At 45.9% G+C, this 17,458-nt stretch overlaps 1 protein-coding gene across 5 annotated transcripts in view; it reads right to left on the minus strand.

The window, feature by feature from the left end:
* Shark (SH2 ankyrin repeat kinase) overlaps positions 1-16,944 on the minus strand; it is a 433,095-nt gene extending 416,151 nt beyond the window's left edge. For 3 of the 5 annotated variants that reach the window (XM_069314561.1, XM_069314558.1, XM_069314562.1), the window contains exon 1: positions 16,809-16,944. The gene's annotated coding sequence lies outside the window, so the exon portion shown is untranslated. The remainder of the gene's footprint in view (positions 1-16,808) is intronic. The other 2 variants (XM_069314563.1, XM_069314560.1) reach the window with 1 other exon arrangement.
* Between the last annotated feature and the right edge of the window lie 514 nt (positions 16,945-17,458).

Here is a 17,458-nt window from a genome sequence, read left to right on the forward strand (position 1 = left end):
TGAAATTACTGATGGTCTTGGCCTCCACACCTTCTCACCTAACTTCTTCCAACCGTCTACCACTCTGTTTGCGAAAGTGAATTTTCTTATATTTCTTCAGCATCTGTGTTTAGCTAGTTTAAATCTATGACCTCTTGTTCTTGAAGTTCCAGGTCTCAGGAAATCTTTCCTGTCGATTTTATCAATTCCTGTTACTAATTTGTACGTAGTGATCATATCACCTCTTTTTCTTCTGTCTTCTAGTTTTGGCATATTTAATGCCTCTAACTTCTCCTCGTAGCTCTTGCCCTTCAGTTCTGGGGGCCACTTAGCAGCATGTCTTAGCACCTTTTCCAGTTTGTTGATGTGCTTCTTAAGATATGGGCACCACACAACAGCTGCATATTCTAGCTTTGGCCTAACAAGTCATGAACAATTTCTAAAGTATATCGCCATCCATGTATTTAAAAGCAATTCTGAAGTTAGAAAGCGTAGCATAGCCTCCTTGCACAATATTTTTTATGTGGTCCTCAGGTGATAGTTTTCTATCTAGACCCACCCCTAGATCTCTTTCTTTATCAGAATTCTTTAAAGATTTCTCACATAATATATAGGTTGTGTGGGATCTATGTTCTCCTATTCCACATTCCATAACATGGCATTTGTTGACATTAAATTCCATTTGCCAAGTGGTGCTCCATATACTTATTTTGTCCAGGTCTTCTTGAAGGGCATGACAATCATCTAAAATTCTTATCCTTCCTATTATCTTAGCATCATCAGCAAACATGTTCATATAATTCTGTATTCCAACTGGTAGATCATTTATGTAGACAATAAACATCACTGATGCAAGGACTGAACCTTGTGGTACTCCACTTGTGACCTTTCTCCAGTCCGATACATTGCCTCTGATTAATGCCCTCATTTTTCTATCAGAAAATTTTTCATCCATGTTAGAAGCATACCTGTCACCCCTCCAATATTTTCCAGTTTCCAGATCAACCTCTTATGTGGAACTCTATCAAAAGCCTTTTTTACGTCCAGATAGATGCAGTCAACCCAACCATCTCTTTCCAGTAATATTTCTGTGGCTCGATCATGGAAACCGAGTAAATTCGATACACAGGATCTTCCAGATCAAAAACCATACTGTCTATCTGATATTACATCATTTCTCTCCAGGTGTTCTACCCATTTAGTTTTAATTATTTTTTCCAATATTTTGACTATTACACTTGTCAATGATACACGTCTATAATTAAGGGGGGGTCTTCTCTGCTGCCACTTTTGTAGATTAGAACTATGTTAGCCTTTTTCCACACATTAGCTACAACTCCTGTAAACAGGGATGCCTGAAAAATCAGTTGAAGTGGAATGCTGAGCTCAGGTGCACATTCTCTCAGAACCCATGGTGAAACTCCATCTGGGCCAACTGCTTTGTTCTTACTGAGCTCCTTTAGCATATTTTCCACTTCATCTCAAGACACCTCCATTTTTGTGTCTTTTGGTCTCTGGCCCTCTCGCAATTTCAGTTGAACCAATCCTGTTTCCTAGTTCTGCATCTCTGTTTTGGTATAAATTTTTTTGTGCCTTTATCATATATTTCACAAAACTTGACATACACCTCATTTACTTCCATGCCTAGCAACAAGTCTGTCCAATTATACTCACTAAAAAAATTTCTAAGGTTGCCATAATGTCCTCTCCTAAAGTCAGGTTTTTCCAATTGCTTCAACCTTCTTATTTTCTTCCAGATTAAAATGCATTGCATACTTTATTCCCAAAAAGACATGGTCACTTTTACCCAAGGGAGGAAGGTACTGAATGTCAAATATTTCTTTCTCCTTTCTGGTAAATATCAAATCTAGCATGGAGGGAACGTCCCCTTCCCTCATCCTCGTAGCTTGTTTAACCCTTAAACTGTGCTTGGCGTATAAATACGCCCTGAGTAACATGTCCGACGGTGCGCATGGCGTATATATACGCCATAGGGTGCCAGGCCCGATTCAAATGGCCCGCGGCTACACAGGGTTCACAGTAGCTTCCTCAGGGCTCTTGTAAACAGACGCCATTTAAAAAAAAAATCGTGGGCAATATTCTCAGGTGTGAGAGGCACAGTACTGTTGGAGCAACCAAGGCTGGCACACTCAGCATGAGCGAACAGCATTGCTGTTCAGCTTGTGACCACAGCATTGCCGAAAAATGTCAAAATAAATATATAATTATTATTTAGCAATGACAATATTACAGATGACCCATGACTGTGATATAAATAACCAGGGTTGTGATAATAGCAGGACTGTTGTAATAATTAGCTCTGTGGGAGGAGTGATGCTGAGAGACGGAGGGAGACAGCATCGTTTACTGTGTGGCTACCTGTTATTGTTTGCATTCACCATACCAGGTCAGTGGTTCTCTATGGTGAACACAAATGTAGATACTTATATATAATATGTGTATTAGTGTAATAACAGCAAAAGGATTATGCTGGGAGGAGCCATATGGGTGACGGAGGTGACGTCGTCTGCACGATTTGTCTAGCTGTTTAGAGGGTGGCCACTATGCTACACTACAAGCTTAGGTGTACAGTTACGGTGCATAAAACATGTAGATACTTATATATAATATGTGTATATAGGGTAATAACACTGCAAACAGTATTGTTGGGGGAGAAAGTTTAGTGCGTGTGACCTTGAATGAGTGAGGGAGCCGCTAGCCGCCATCTGTGTATAGCGACGACTCTTAGTGCCTGAACTAACTATATCAGCTTAGCTGTACAGTTGTGAACAAAATATATACATACTTATATATAACATCTGTATATAGTGTAATAACACCACAAATGGTATTGTTGGGGAAGAAAGTTTAGTGCGTGTGTTGAGGGAGTGGCAGCGAGTGGCTGGTTGGTGTGTGCAAAAAAGCAACTCTTCGTTGCTTTTCGACTCTCAATACCAACTTAGTGGTTCGTTATGGTGACCAAAACATGCAGATACTTATATATAACCTGTGTATAGAGTGTAATAGTAGCAAAACTATTTGTTTATTGTTTTATAAACATAATAATTGAATCACTAATATGCACATCATACTTTTGAGTATAGCGATTATTCACCACTTTTATTATACAGTGGAACCTCTATTAACGAGTTTAATCCGTTCTGGCACCGAGCTCGTTACCTGGAAAACTCGTCTTTGGAAACAAATTTCCCCATTTAAAATAAAGGAAATAAATTTAATCCGTTCCACTCCCAAAAACATCCATACTTGTATGACTTTTTTTTTATGTAAATATAATATTGCACATATAAATATAAATGTTTTGTTGTAGTGTTTTAATATTTACTTTACCTTATGAAGAGTAGTTGCTGGCTTGAGGGAGACGATGGGGAGGTGGGAAGGATGAGAGGGGCTTTGGTGTGGAAGGAGAATCCACCTCTGAGTCAGGCGGACTCTCTCTTGGGAATTTCACCCAAATTTCATTTCAAATGTCACACAAGGATGCGTTAGACCAGCACCAAATAAAAAACTACGTTGATTACACTCGTTGTGTCAACAATATAATAGTCTTACCACGAAGATACAATACAATGCCGTTTTCTCAAATAGGCAATGTGGTTATTAAAGAAAACGGAAATTTCATGGCAAACATGTATACAATCCCCAAGTCGATCGGATAAGAATTGGATTTTATAGAAATATTTGCTCAAATGACGCTTGAGCGCGGTGTTTGGGTGCATTCAAGAGAAAAAAAGTGTGTTACGTTCAAGCGACATATACATGCGAAAGTGATAACACTTTCATAAAGTGTTATCACAAAGTGATAAATTAATTAAACATTTTCACACACCGGGTTGTCACTGCTTTATCAGGGCAGCTTTTCCAAGAATGCGTTCACCTTTTCAAACATTCCAAACACTTCCCTGATCTCAGTGGAAGAGGCAGCATCCTCCCTTACCTCCTCATTCCCTTACTAATGGTGCAAATTGTTGATGAGGACCTGCCATACTTCCTTGTGAGATCAATCACACAGACACCACACTCATGCTTTGCTATAATTTCCTTCTTTAAATCCACAGTAATTGTGTCTTTCTTCCTCTTGACAACACTATCTTTAGCAAGCAGCTTCTTTGGAGACATCGTGTGTTACAAATTGTAGTCACAAAACCACTAAAAACCCAAAGAAAAGCTCAAATAAATCCAGAGGGATGCTTGTCGTGTGAAATACAACAACAACACTGGCGTCGGAGGCGTCCGAGAATTTGCGAGAACCCGCGAGACGCTAGGAAGCGCCATGTGGTTTCACTCGTTAATAGAGGCGAGCTCGTCAATAGAGACAAATTTGCTGCGAGTGGCTTGCTCGTTACTGGAAAAACTCGTTAATAGAGCCACTCGTTAATAGAGGTTCCACTGTATAAATATATTACAATACACACTATTGAATAATATTACTGCAAAAAACTAGGAAAAAATCAATCGGAGACATTGAAACAATTAGGTAATAATATCTTTGTGGCAACTCCCACCTGTCAGCTCGGGTGACGCTGACCGGGTCTGACGACCGCTCTGTCAACGCCCACTTTTTGCCAGACTTCCTCCGTCAATTGCGCCCAAAATATGTCACCTACGATTTTTTTATATTTTTCCCGTGCTCAGGGGACACAAATTAACATGTTTAGAAGATGACAAAAATTTTGGAATTTTTTTTTCTTGCGCACAGGGGTGTAAATGTCCCCAGGACCCCTGAGCAGTGTAAGGGTTAACATGTTGATACAAGAATGTTTCCAGGAAGAGGTCTACAAATTTACAGGACCAAAAATCTTCTGTTTTAGCTTCATATGCTTACCAGTCTATGGCTTTCAAGTTGAAGTCCCCGACTATCAACAGTCGTGATCTATCGTTATCCGCTCTCGCTATGATCTCTCTCATTATTGTTATAAGACCTTCTCGTTTACTATCTAGCTCCTCCTTTTACCATGTGCTGCTTGGCGGTGGACTATATGCATTTATGATCATTAGTTTATCATCCAAATGGCAGATCTCTAGTGCTATTACGTCAACTTCTTGTAGATTGGCAGTCATTATTTTGTTCACCTTTAAGTGTTCTTTCACCAGCACAGCAACGTCACCACCTTTGCTAATTTTTCTGTCCCGTCTCCAAATTGAGTAGCCCCTTGGGAATATGACCTCGTTTAAAATAACATCTTCAAGTTTTGTCTCCGTGAGTGTGCAGAACAGAACAGAAAGGACGAGGAGCGGAAGGAGCCAGAGCCGAAGCAACTCCCACACCCAAGTCCAGACCCCAACACCAAAACGTGGCAGCCTCGGGGCACCCGGGGCCGCAAACAACCAAGAGCGTTGCAGCAACCTACACCTAGCAAGCAACGTCGCAGCCGCCTGCATCCAATTATCATGAGCAGTGGTCTGGGTGAACGAGAGCACGTACCGATAACACCCGTTGCACGACTCCAGGTCATAAGAAACAATGACCCAACAGGCAGCATGGTGGAGGCACAACCGGTGAGTGTCACCCTGAGACAAGGGGACAGAGCAACCGTCAAACTCGCAAGACGCGAGGGAGGACTCCAAGGACACACCCATAGGACCACGGAGCCCCCATGGGGTTTTCCAGAGCCCTTAGCCTTGGGTAGACGCTAATCGAAGCCCAGGCAGCGTACCGCAAACCAGCGCCCAAGTCTAATAAATAAATAAATAAATAAATATGTTTATTCAGGTAAGGTACATACCAAACAAACTTCTAAAACCTTAACCCCTGGGAGTGTCCACTCACAGGGGCCAAGCGGGGAGTACCACCAACAGAAAATATCAAAAGAAAAACACCTAGAACAGTAATGAGGGACCATAAAGGCAGACCCCCCCCCCAGGCAAAAACAAAAACAAAAGAAAAACGCCTGCAAGAGGACAATGTACCCAGGCGGAACAGAGCCGGCCGCTGTTATTGGTGAAAACTAGCTGTGTGGTACCCCGCGCCCCTACCAGTGACGAAAACTACCACCTATCCAGAGACAAACCAGGGCAACAAAACCCCAGCCGACTCCAAGGGTGGCCCAGTACCGAGCAGTAAAGGACACAGCGGAGGTAGAACCCAAGGTGACTTGTGGAAGGTGGCCCCAAGCCCCAAGGGCAGTACTTACAGGGCATCTAAGGAAGAGAGCCTGTTATAAAATAGGTGCTGCTATGGGGGATCTAATATAAAATGGAAGTAGGGGTAGTAGTTAGTATTAAGAGTTATCAAATATAGGAGATCTCAAAGGCCCGGCCCCCACTATATAGAAATATATAGAAATAACCTTGTAGTGGCTTATTACAGCAATAGTCAGCCTAGAGCTTGATCAAGGATCTCCTACACAGGAAAAATGGATACTCCTTTATTAACTTACTTATTTACTAACCCCTTAACAACCCCCCATCTACATTCACACCAATAACAATAATAATAATTACTTTACCACACTATCTTATGTTAAAAGCCTTGGTCCACATAAGCAGGATACAAGGTTTACACTCAGAACAAGCTAGGGTAAAGTACTACTAGTGAAGAGCTAGAAGCTTGAGTCAGCTTAGGGTAGGGAGACCACGTGGTTCCACTGGGACCCCTTTTAGAATAACTAGTAATACAAACACTAGGAACACCTAACTCATACAAAGAATAATAATCTACACATTAGAACACGCCTATGCCAGACAATGAGAACGTTACACAGTATACTTAGCTGGGTATCAGCCCACAGAAATAAACAAATGAGAGGAAGGAGGGAAGGTTCCTTTCACAACAGCCAGCCAGCAGAGAAGAGAGAGCCTCTCGCATCTCCTTCCCAGCTCACTCGCTGCCAGTAGACTGCTCAACTAATCGTACAGCAATCCTATCCCAAGTTTACTCAGATTTACTTTACACTTGATTAGAAAGTATTAGTAAACATAGTTGTTGCCTATTTTATTATTTAATAATCAACCCCAAGCTCAGTCTTTAAATGCTCTTTGAGAAACAAGAATAGTCTTACGTCTGGCAGGGAAGATACAAACAAATGCATCTCGTGATGCGTTTCCCTACTATAAGGCAGTTTATTTAGCTCATTTTTGACCTCTGGTTTCCACTGAGGAACCCAGGGTCATAACACTGGCTCTAGGCGCATGCAGCCTGAGTACCGTGGAATCTCACTCCTGGCTCACACCCCACCGGTAGAGACAGTCCACACCACAAGCCACAGAACTGAAACAAAAACTGGAGCCAGAGGCACTCGACCGGCCAGTAATTCCATCAGCCAAGAACTGCCAGTTGAATCGCCGGCTCGGAGGGTCTGGGGCTCTCCCCTTCCCCCTCCCGGGAAGGGGGGAGGGGGTTTCGCAGACGGTGGCGCAGCGACGTGATGACGTCATGCTAGTTTGATAATTTTGTTTGGGGAGTTCTGTCCATACATTAGGCTTTCCATAGCAATTTTTCACCAGAATAGAGGGTTTGTTTTGGGGCGCCTACCTTTCTGGGTGCCTATCCCAGTCGATGGCAGACATAGAATGCTCCCAACCACAGAGGGGGTTTCTATAGGCTATTGCTCCTCATGTCTCTCTGAGGGGGCCAGGTTGTGGCTCGTGGTCCCCGGTAGGCAAGAACTCGTAGCACTTTGACTGATGCCAGAAAGTTATACACATCCATTCAGCCTGGATAGCTCCGGGGAGCCGACGGGGCTCCCCCCAGAAATGGACATAATTTGAAATGAAATCGGCTCACAAAAGTGATGTACTGTCCCGTTTTCTATTTGAGTCCTCCAGCTTACTCAGAAAGGTTGGGAAATGAAACTTTCAATTAACGTTTTTCATGACGTTTTGAAACTTTAGGAGAATTTTCTGCCCCCCTAAGCTACCAGAGGACCCTTAACTTACTGTTTTGAAAAAAAAAATAATCCAAAATTTATTTTCTATTTTTTTTCCATTTTCAAATTACACCCATTTTCTTTCATAGAGGTAAATGGCCAAATTCAGACATAATTTGTAAGAGGACAGGTTGAATGAATGCCCCACAACCTCAAGGTCCTTGCAGAGGTGTCAACAACTCATGCAATAACCTGGGCGAGGGTCTCTACCTTGATGGCCTGGCTATTCAGGGGTGAATGCCCAAACACACCAAAGAAGGTACATTGACAGTATAGGGATGACACTATAAAAGATTGCATAGGAAAAGCAGCATTACGCACCTAAAGCTCGAAGCGCAGACTATACCAAGTTCATGAAAGAAGTGCAGCTTGAAAACATGCTTGTGAAGCAAACACTGAAGACTGGGAACAATACACAATAATAATGGCCCCCTTAAGGACAAAGTCCAAAGGGGGCTTTGGAATGTGTATATAAAAGTACAGTACATATATACAAATAGAAATTTGATGTTTTCAATAGGTAAGATTAGGAAGATGAAGTTACTTATGATTAGATTACGATAGGACAGCTCAGGTTCGGTTACGTTAAATTAACTCAGGGTAGGTTAGGTTAGCTTAGGATAAGCCAGGTTTCGTTAGGTCAGTTTAGCACTTTCGCAGGCCCCCTTCGATCGCTCGACCTTTCCTAGTGGTTTCGGGCGTTCCGCGGGAGCGCGCGGTAATACAGTGGTACCTCGGAATGCGATTGTCCCTGTATGCGAGGTTTTCGGAAGGCGAGGTGTATTTACTCCAAAAATTTGTCTCAGAAGGCGAGGGTTACTTCGGGAGGCGAGTTTGGACGCGAGTTTGTTGATACGCGTACAGCCGACCTAGCGCGTTCGTCGCCCCTCCGCCCCGCCGCCCCTCAGTTTATTATTGTCTGGCGCTCAGTGACTACCCCCACATCAATTCTTCTTGCGGATTTTCAGTGTTTTGTTGGATTTTTGGTGATTTGTCTATACAATTTGTTATTATATATCTCACCATGGGTCCCAAGAAAGCCAGTGGTAAGGATAAAGGCCAGAAAGCTCCTGTGAGGATGACAATAGAGGAGAAACAAGAGATCATTCGGAAGCATGAGAACGGTACACGTGTTGTTGAACTTTGTAGGCAGTACAACAAAGCCACATCAACAATATGCACTATACTTAAGAAGAAAAATAAGATTATGGGTGCTAAAGTGGCAAAAGGAGTAAGAACATTAACGGCACAAAGACCACAAATACTTGAAGAAGTGGAAAAGTTGTTATTAATTTGGATACACGACAAGGAGTTGAGGGGTGATAGTGTTTCGGAGGCCATTATTTGTGAGAAAGCCAGGGTGTTGCACGAAGACCTTCTAAAGAATACCCCTGCAACGAGTGATGCAGATAAGAAAGAGTTTAAGGCAAGCAGGGGCTGGTTTGAAAAATTTAGAAAGAGAAGTGGTATCCATAGTGTTACAAGGCATGGGGTTATGTGATGTGATTATGGAAGGGGACTCCCCTTCCAAACAGTAACTCCTCTCCTCCTCCCCCCTCCTCACCATCTTCCATACGCCTACAGCACTCGACAGTAAGGTAAGTAATAACTGGAACACAGTTTTGTAGGTTTATTTAGATGAATTAGGTAAATTAGGTATAAAAATTTAGTTTGATGTGGGGTTTTTGGGGTAGTCAGGAACGGATTAATTCATTTCCCTTTATTTCTTATGGGGAAATTAACTTCGGAATGCGAGTTTTCGGAAGGCGAGGCGTCTCCAGGAACGGATTAAACTCTTATTCTGAGGTATGCCTGTACTGAAAAGTATATACCCTTTTCAAACTTGTCACCTTAATTCTCATCCTAGGTTTTTCAATTTTGTATCAATGTGTTTGCAATAGAATGATCTACAGGACTAAAAGCATATACACTCCAAAATCCCAGCTTACCACCCTCAGCAAACAGAGAAGGTGAGAGAAAGTTAACCGGGAGCGCGCAAGTGCAATGAAATGTGTACACTCTTTTTCACCTTGTCACCTCAATTTTCGTCCTAGGTCTTTCATTTTGGTATCAATGTGTTCGCAATAAAATTCCCAACGGGAGTATATGCATACAATGTCAAAAACCGTGGCATGCTCCACCCGCCGACGTGATGAAAGCAGGTGATGAAAGCATGGAGGAGCGCCGGGCCTTCCATTAGAGAGTGCGGTAATACTTTAAAGTGTATACTCTTTTCAACTTTGTCATCTCAATTATCATCCTAGCTTTTCCAATTTGATATCAATGTGTTCGCAATAGAATTCTCTACACGATTAAATGCATATGAAGTCCGAAAGCCCAGCATACCACCTGCACAAAACAAGAGAAAGTGAGAGAAAGTTACCCGGGAGCATTAAAGAGCAATGAAATGTGTACATTTTTTTCACTTTGATCTTTCATTTTTGTATCATTGTGTTCGCAATAGAATTCCCTACAGGAGTATATGTATATATAAAGTCCAAAAGCACGGCGTACCACCCACAGAAAACAGAGAAATTAACCGCATTTGCCACATGAGCGCTCATCAAGAGCAAAAAAATGTGTTTACTCTTTTCAACTTTGTTACCTCAATTCTTGTCCTAGGTCTTTCATTTTGGTACCAATGTATTCGCAATGAAATTCCCTACAGGAGTACAGTATATGCATATAATGACCAAAACCGCGCCTCTCTCGCATCCAAGCCGAAAGCAGGCCAAATTTTTTATATTTTTGACGCCATACTTCGTCATGAGTGGAAATAAGGTACTAAAATTTTGACTCCATACTTCGTCATTGGTATGGAGTGTTTCATCTTTTGCAGATGACACTAGGATTTTTATGAAAGTAGACAACATAGAGAGCACAGCAAACCTCCAATCAGATGTAAATCAGGTCTTTCTATGGATTACAGAAAATAATATGGTATTTAATGAAGATAAGTTTCAGCTCGTGCACTACGAAAATATGAAAATATAAAAGCAGAAACCACGTACAAAACGCAGAGAAATCATAACATCGAACGAAAAAGCAATGTAAAGAATCTGGGTGTACTCATGTCAGAAGACCTTACTTTTAAAGAACACAATAAGTAAGGCTTCAAAACTGAATGAAAAATGACAGGTTGATAATAAGAACTTTTCAAACTAGAGATGCTATACCAATGATGATACTCTTCAAGATGCAAGTGCTCTCTAGAGTGGAATACTGCTGCACAATGACAGCCCCTTTCAAAGCTGGAAATTGCTGACTTGGAGAGCGTGCAGAGATTCTTTACTGCTAGAATCCACTCAGTAAAACCTCTAAACTATTGGGACCGACTAAAATGCCTAAATCTGTATTCTCTTGAGCGCAGGCGGGAGAGATACATAATAATTTACACGTGGAAAATAATAGAGGGGCTGGTCCCAAACCTGCACACAGAAATAACATCAGAAGGACCAGAAGACATCAAAAGGATGTGAAGAATACCCCATTAAAGAGCAGATGCAATAGGTACTCTAAGAGAGAACTCTGTCAACATCAGAGGCCCGAGAATGTTCAACATGCTTCCACTACACATAAGGGGCATAACTGGTTGACCCCACACAGTGCTTAAGAGAGAACTTGATAAGCACCTCCAAAGGATACCTGATCAACCAGGCTGTGAGTCATACGTCAGGCTGCAAGCAGCCGTGTCCAACAGCCTAGTTGACCAGTCCAGCAACGAGGAGGCCTGGTCAACAACCGAGCTGCTGGGATGCTAAGCCCCGAAAACACCTCAAGGTAACCTCAAGGTAACCTCAAAGGAGGGATATGCCAGGTTTGGTTAGGTTAGTTATCGTCGCAGATATCCGAGATGATAACTACTCCTGTTTAGGATAAGACAGGTTTGTTTAGGTTAGGATAGGCCAGGTTTGTTTACGTTAGGTTGATACCTGGTTGATGGGGTTCTGGGAGTTCTTCTACTCCCCAAGCCCGGCACGAGGCCAGGCTCGACTTGTGAGAGTCTGGTCCACCAGGCTGTTGCTTGGAGCGGCCCGCAGGGCCACGTACCCACCACAGCCCGGCTGATCCGGAACTTCTCTTAGAAAACCGTCCAGTTTTCTCTTGAAGATGTCCACGGTTGTTCTGGCAATATTTCTTATAGTAGCTGGGAGGACGTTGAACAACCGCGGACCTTTGATGTTCATACAGTGTTCTCTGATTGTGCCTATGGCACCTGTGCTCTTCACTGGTTCAATCTTGCATTTTCTTCCATATCGTTCACTCCAGTACGTTGTTATTTTATTGTGTAGATTTGGGACCTGACCCTCCAGTATTTTCTATGTGTATATTATTTGGTATCTCTCTCGTCTCCTTTCTAGAGAGTACATTTGGAGAGCTTTGAGACAATCCCAATAATTTAGGTGTTTTATCTCGTCTATGTGTGCCGTATATGTTCTCTGTATTCCCTCTATTTCAGCAATCTCTCCTGCTCTGAAGGGGGAAGTGAGTACTGAGCAGTACTCGAGACGGGACAACACAAGTGACTTGAAAAGTACAACCATTGTGATGGGATCCCTGGATTTGAAAGTTCTTGTAATCCATCCGATCATTTTTCTGGCTGACGCGATATTTGCTTGGTTATGCTCCCTAAACGTTAGATCGTCGGACATCATTATTCCCAAATCCTTGACATGCTGTTTTTCTACTATGGGCAGATTCGATTGTGTTTTGTACCCTGTATTATGTTTCAGATCCTCATTTTTGCCGTACCTGAGTACCTGAAATTTATCACTGTTAAACATCATGTTATTTTCTGCTGCCCAATAGAAAACTTTGTTGACATCTGCTTGTAGTTTTTCAATGTCTTCAGCAGAGGTAATTTTCATGCTGATTTTTGTGTCATCTGCAAAGGACGACACGAAGCTGTGACGTGTATTTTTATCTATATCAGATATGAGAATAAGGAACAGTAGCGGTGCAAGGACTGTACCTTGAGGTACAGAGCTTTTAACATCGCTTGGACTCGATTTTATCTGATTGACTGTTACTCTTTGTGTTCTGTTCGATAGGAAATTGAGTGTCCAGCGTCCTACTTTTCCAGTTATTCCCATTGACCTCATTTTGTGAGCTATCACCCCATGGTCACATTTGTCGAACGCCTTTGCAAAGGCGGATAGGCCAGGTTTGTTTACGTTAGGATAGGCCAGGTTTGGTTAGGTTATGATAGGCCAGGTTTGGTTAGGATAGGCCAAGTGTGGTTAGGTTAGCTTAGGATAGGCCAAGTGTGGTTAGGCTGCCTTAGGATAGGCCAAGTGTGGTTAGGTTAGCTTAGGATAGGCCAGGTTTGGTTAGGTTAGCTTAGGAACAGCCAGGTTTGGTTAAGTTAGCTTAGGATAGGCCAGGTTTGTAAGGTTAGCTTAGGATAGGTTTCCCATTCATTTTAATGATTTTATCAAGTTGGATTTTAAAATTCAGCAGTGTTTTGGCATTTATGGTATTGGCAGGTAGGCAGTTCCATGGGTTTAATAACCATGTGGATGAAAAAACATCTCATGTTTTCAGTCCTATAAAACAGTACTCTGTATATAAATCCTCAACAGGGGAGCCGGTCGGCCAAGCGGACAGCACGCGGGACTTGTGATCCTGTGGTCCTGGGTTCGATCCCAGGCGCCGGCGAGAAACAATGGGCAGAGGTTCTTTCACCCTATGCCCCTGTTACCTAGCAGTAAAATAGGTACCTGGGTGTTAGTCAGCTGTCACGGGTTGCTTCCTGGGGGTGGAGGCCTGGTCGAGGACCGGGCCGCAGGGACACTAAAGCCCCAAAATCATCTCAAGATAACCTCAAGATAACATCTCAAGTATATAGGTCCTCAACAGTATACAAGTCCTCAACAGGCTTGTTGAGTTTGAAACCGTTGCTCCTTGCTTGTGTTAATCAAACCTTTTGAAGAAGTTGTCTAGGTCAACATCCTTCAAACTGTTCAGTATGCTTCAATGAGATCAGAAGAAAATCAGGAGCCTTTGCTTTCAATGATATCTGCCCTGGTATGCCTGGTTTGTGTTGTTAGCCCTGTAGACCTAAACTGTTTCTGGTATGTGAGCTGACTTTGTTCTTAGTGGTTTTTGTCTAGTGTTGAACGTTCTCCAAGATTAGTGATGGTGTAACACAACTAGACATGTCACCTCCTTCAATCCTACTGGTTAGGTTCTTGTGTTGGGGTCATTAACAGAGGCCTCTGTATAGGTATGGTTAGTCTATATTCTTATATTACCTGAGGGCCAACATCTATCTAGTGGCCACGACAGGGACAGGAATGCAGCGGCTTCTTAAAAACAATATCAACTACAGGTTGTCACTACCCATGTGTAAATTGTGGCTGTGAGTATTGTCACGGTTCCGTCCCTCATGGGGTCGGGTGTTGAACCCTGGGGCCGGGGTCATGCAAACCCAGGGGCAGGGGTTATGCAAACCCGGGGGCCAGGATTATGCAAACCCTAGGGCCGGGGGTCGTGCAAACCTTGGGGCCGGGGTCATGCAAACCCTATGGTCGGGGTCATGTGAACATCGAGGCTGGAGCCATTCGAACCCTGGGGCCGGGGTCATGCGAACCCTGGGGCCGGGGTCATGCGAACCCTGGGGCCGGGGTCATGCAAACCCTGGGGCCGGGGTCATGCAAACCCTGGGGCTGGGGTCATGCGAACCCTGGGGCCAGGATCATGCAAACCCTAGGGCCGGGGGTCGTGCAAACCTTGGGGGCCGGGGTCATGCAAACCCTAAGGTCGGGGTCATGTGAACATCGAGGCTGGAGCCATGCGAATCCTGGGGCCGGGGTCATGCAAACCCTGGGGCCGGGGTCATGCGAACCCTGGGGCCGGGGTCATGCAAACCCTGGGGCTGGGATCATGCAAACCCTGGGGCCGGGGTCATGCAAACCCTGGGGCCGGGGTCATGCAAACCCTGGGGCCGGGGTCATGCAAACCCTGGGGCCGGGGTCATGCAAACCCTGGGGCCGGGGTCATGCGAACCCTGGGGCCAGGGTCATGAGAACCCTGGGGCCAGGGTCATGAGAACCCTGGGGCCGGGGTCATGCGAACCCTGGGGCCGGGGTCATGCGAACCTTGGGGCCGGGGTCATGCAAACCTTGGGGTCGGGGTCATGCGAACCTTGGGGGCCGGGGTCATGCGAACCCTGGGGCCGGGGTCATGCGAACCTTGGGGCCGGGGTCATGCGAACCTTGGGGCCGGGGTCATGCGAACCTTGGGGCCGGGGTCATGCGAACCTTGGGGCCGGGGTCATGCGAACCCTGGGGCCGGGGTCATGCGAACCCTAAGGTCGGGGTCATGTGAACATCGAGGCTGGAGCCATGCGAATCCTGGGGCCGGGGTCATGCGAACCCTGGGGCCGGGGTCATGCGAACCCTGGGGCCGGGGTCATGCAAACCCTGGGGCCGGGGTCATGCAAACCCTGGGGCTGGGGTCATGCGAACCCTGGGGCCAGGATCATGCAAACCCAGGGGCAGGGGTTATGCAAACCCGGGGGCCAGGATTATGCAAACCCTAGGGCCGGGGGTCGTGCAAACCTTGGGGCCGGGGTCATGCAAACCCTATGGTCGGGGTCATGTGAACATCGAGGCTGGAGCCATTCGAACCCTGGGGCCGGGGTCATGCGAACCCTGGGGCCGGGGTCATGCGAACCCTGGGGCCGGGGTCATGCAAACCCTGGGGCCGGGGTCATGCAAACCCTGGGGCTGGGGTCATGCGAACCCTGGGGCCAGGATCATGCAAACCCTAGGGCCGGGGGTCGTGCAAACCTTGGGGGCCGGGGTCATGCAAACCCTAAGGTCGGGGTCATGTGAACATCGAGGCTGGAGCCATGCGAATCCTGGGGCCAGGGTCATGCAAACCCTGGGGCCGGGGTCATGCGAACCCTGGGGCCGGGGTCATGCAAACCCTGGGGCTGGGATCATGCAAACCCTGGGGCCGGGGTCATGCAAACCCTGGGGCCGGGGTCATGCAAACCCTGGGGCCGGGGTCATGCAAACCCTGGGGCCGGGGTCATGCAAACCCTGGGGCCGGGGTCATGCGAACCCTGGGGCCAGGGTCATGAGAACCCTGGGGCCAGGGTCATGAGAACCCTGGGGCTGGGGTCATGCGAACCCTGGGGCCGGGGTCATGCGAACCTTGGGGCCGGGGTCATGCAAACCTTGGGGTCGGGGTCATGCGAACCTTGGGGGCCGGGGTCATGCGAACCCTGGGGCCGGGGTCATGCGAACCTTGGGGCCGGGGTCATGCGAACCTTGGGGCCGGGGTCATGCGAACCTTGGGGCCGGGGTCATGCGAACCTTGGGGCCGGGGTCATGCGAACCCTGGGGCCGGGGTCATGCGAACCCTGGGGCCGGGGTCATGCAAACCCTGGGGCCGGGGTCATGCGAACCTTGGGGCCGGGGTCATGCGAACCTTGGGCCCGGGATCATGCGAACCCTGGGGCCGGGGTCATGCGAACCCTGGGGCCGGGGTCATGCGAACCCTGGGGCCGGGGTCATGCGAACCCTGGGGCCGGGGTCATGCGAACCCTGGGGCCGGGGTCATGCGAACCCTGGGGCCGGGGTCATGCGAACCCTGGGGCCGGGGTCATGCGAACCCTGGGGCCGGGGTCATGCGAACCCTGGGGCCGGGGTCATGCGAACCTTGGGGCCGGGGTCATGCGAACCCTGGGGCCGGGGTCATGCGAACCCTGGGGCCGGGGTCATGCGAACCCTGGGGCCGGGGTCATGCGAACCCTGGGGCCGGGGTCATGCGAACCCTGGGGCCGGGGTCATGCGAACCCTGGGGCCGGGGTCATGCGAACCCTGGGGCCGGGGTCATGCGAACCCAGAGTGTCAATACTGAACCATCTCTTTCACACACCAATAATCTCAGCAACATACAATGTACACACACATGAAAGATAGCCAGTACCTTACATATATTGTTAGCACAAGCAAGGTAACTGCATGCTCGTCCTCACTGGTGCAGAAAGCGTCAAGTCGCGGATATCCTAGACGATAACTACTGCTGTTTATCTTCAGTTGTTTACATCCTCCTCAGGCATCCCACACTCCCTCCTCCTGATACATCCCACACTCCCTTCTCCTCAAATTCAAATTCGTATCTTTATTCAGATAAAAGTATATACATAGAAAATGAATTACAAACATAATGTTGGATTTATTGATAGAGCTAGTACATACAATGCTCATGCCTCTTTTTTCTCATTGAAATTGAAATAAGTTTATTGAGGTAAAATACACACAAAGGGATGAGGTAGCTCAAGCTATTCTCACCCCGTTCAGTACAACGTGTTAATACATACATAGACACACATCACAAACAATAAACATATTACCAAACATTCTGAGAGATAAACATATACATTTCCTCCTTCACAAGTAGTATGGTATCAGACGTACACACAAATACTTTTATGACCTAGGTATACTATATAGACAATTTGCAAGAGACATGCAGATAATTCAACAAAATATTACAGTCTTGGTGCAAAATTCTTATATCTCTCAAGAATATCATCAACCTTTCCGTTGTGACACATCCAGGCTATTTGTTCAGGA

Source organism: Procambarus clarkii, chromosome 79 (assembly GCF_040958095.1).
Source record: "Procambarus clarkii isolate CNS0578487 chromosome 79, FALCON_Pclarkii_2.0, whole genome shotgun sequence".
Classification (NCBI taxonomy): Eukaryota; Metazoa; Arthropoda; class Malacostraca; order Decapoda; family Cambaridae; genus Procambarus; species Procambarus clarkii.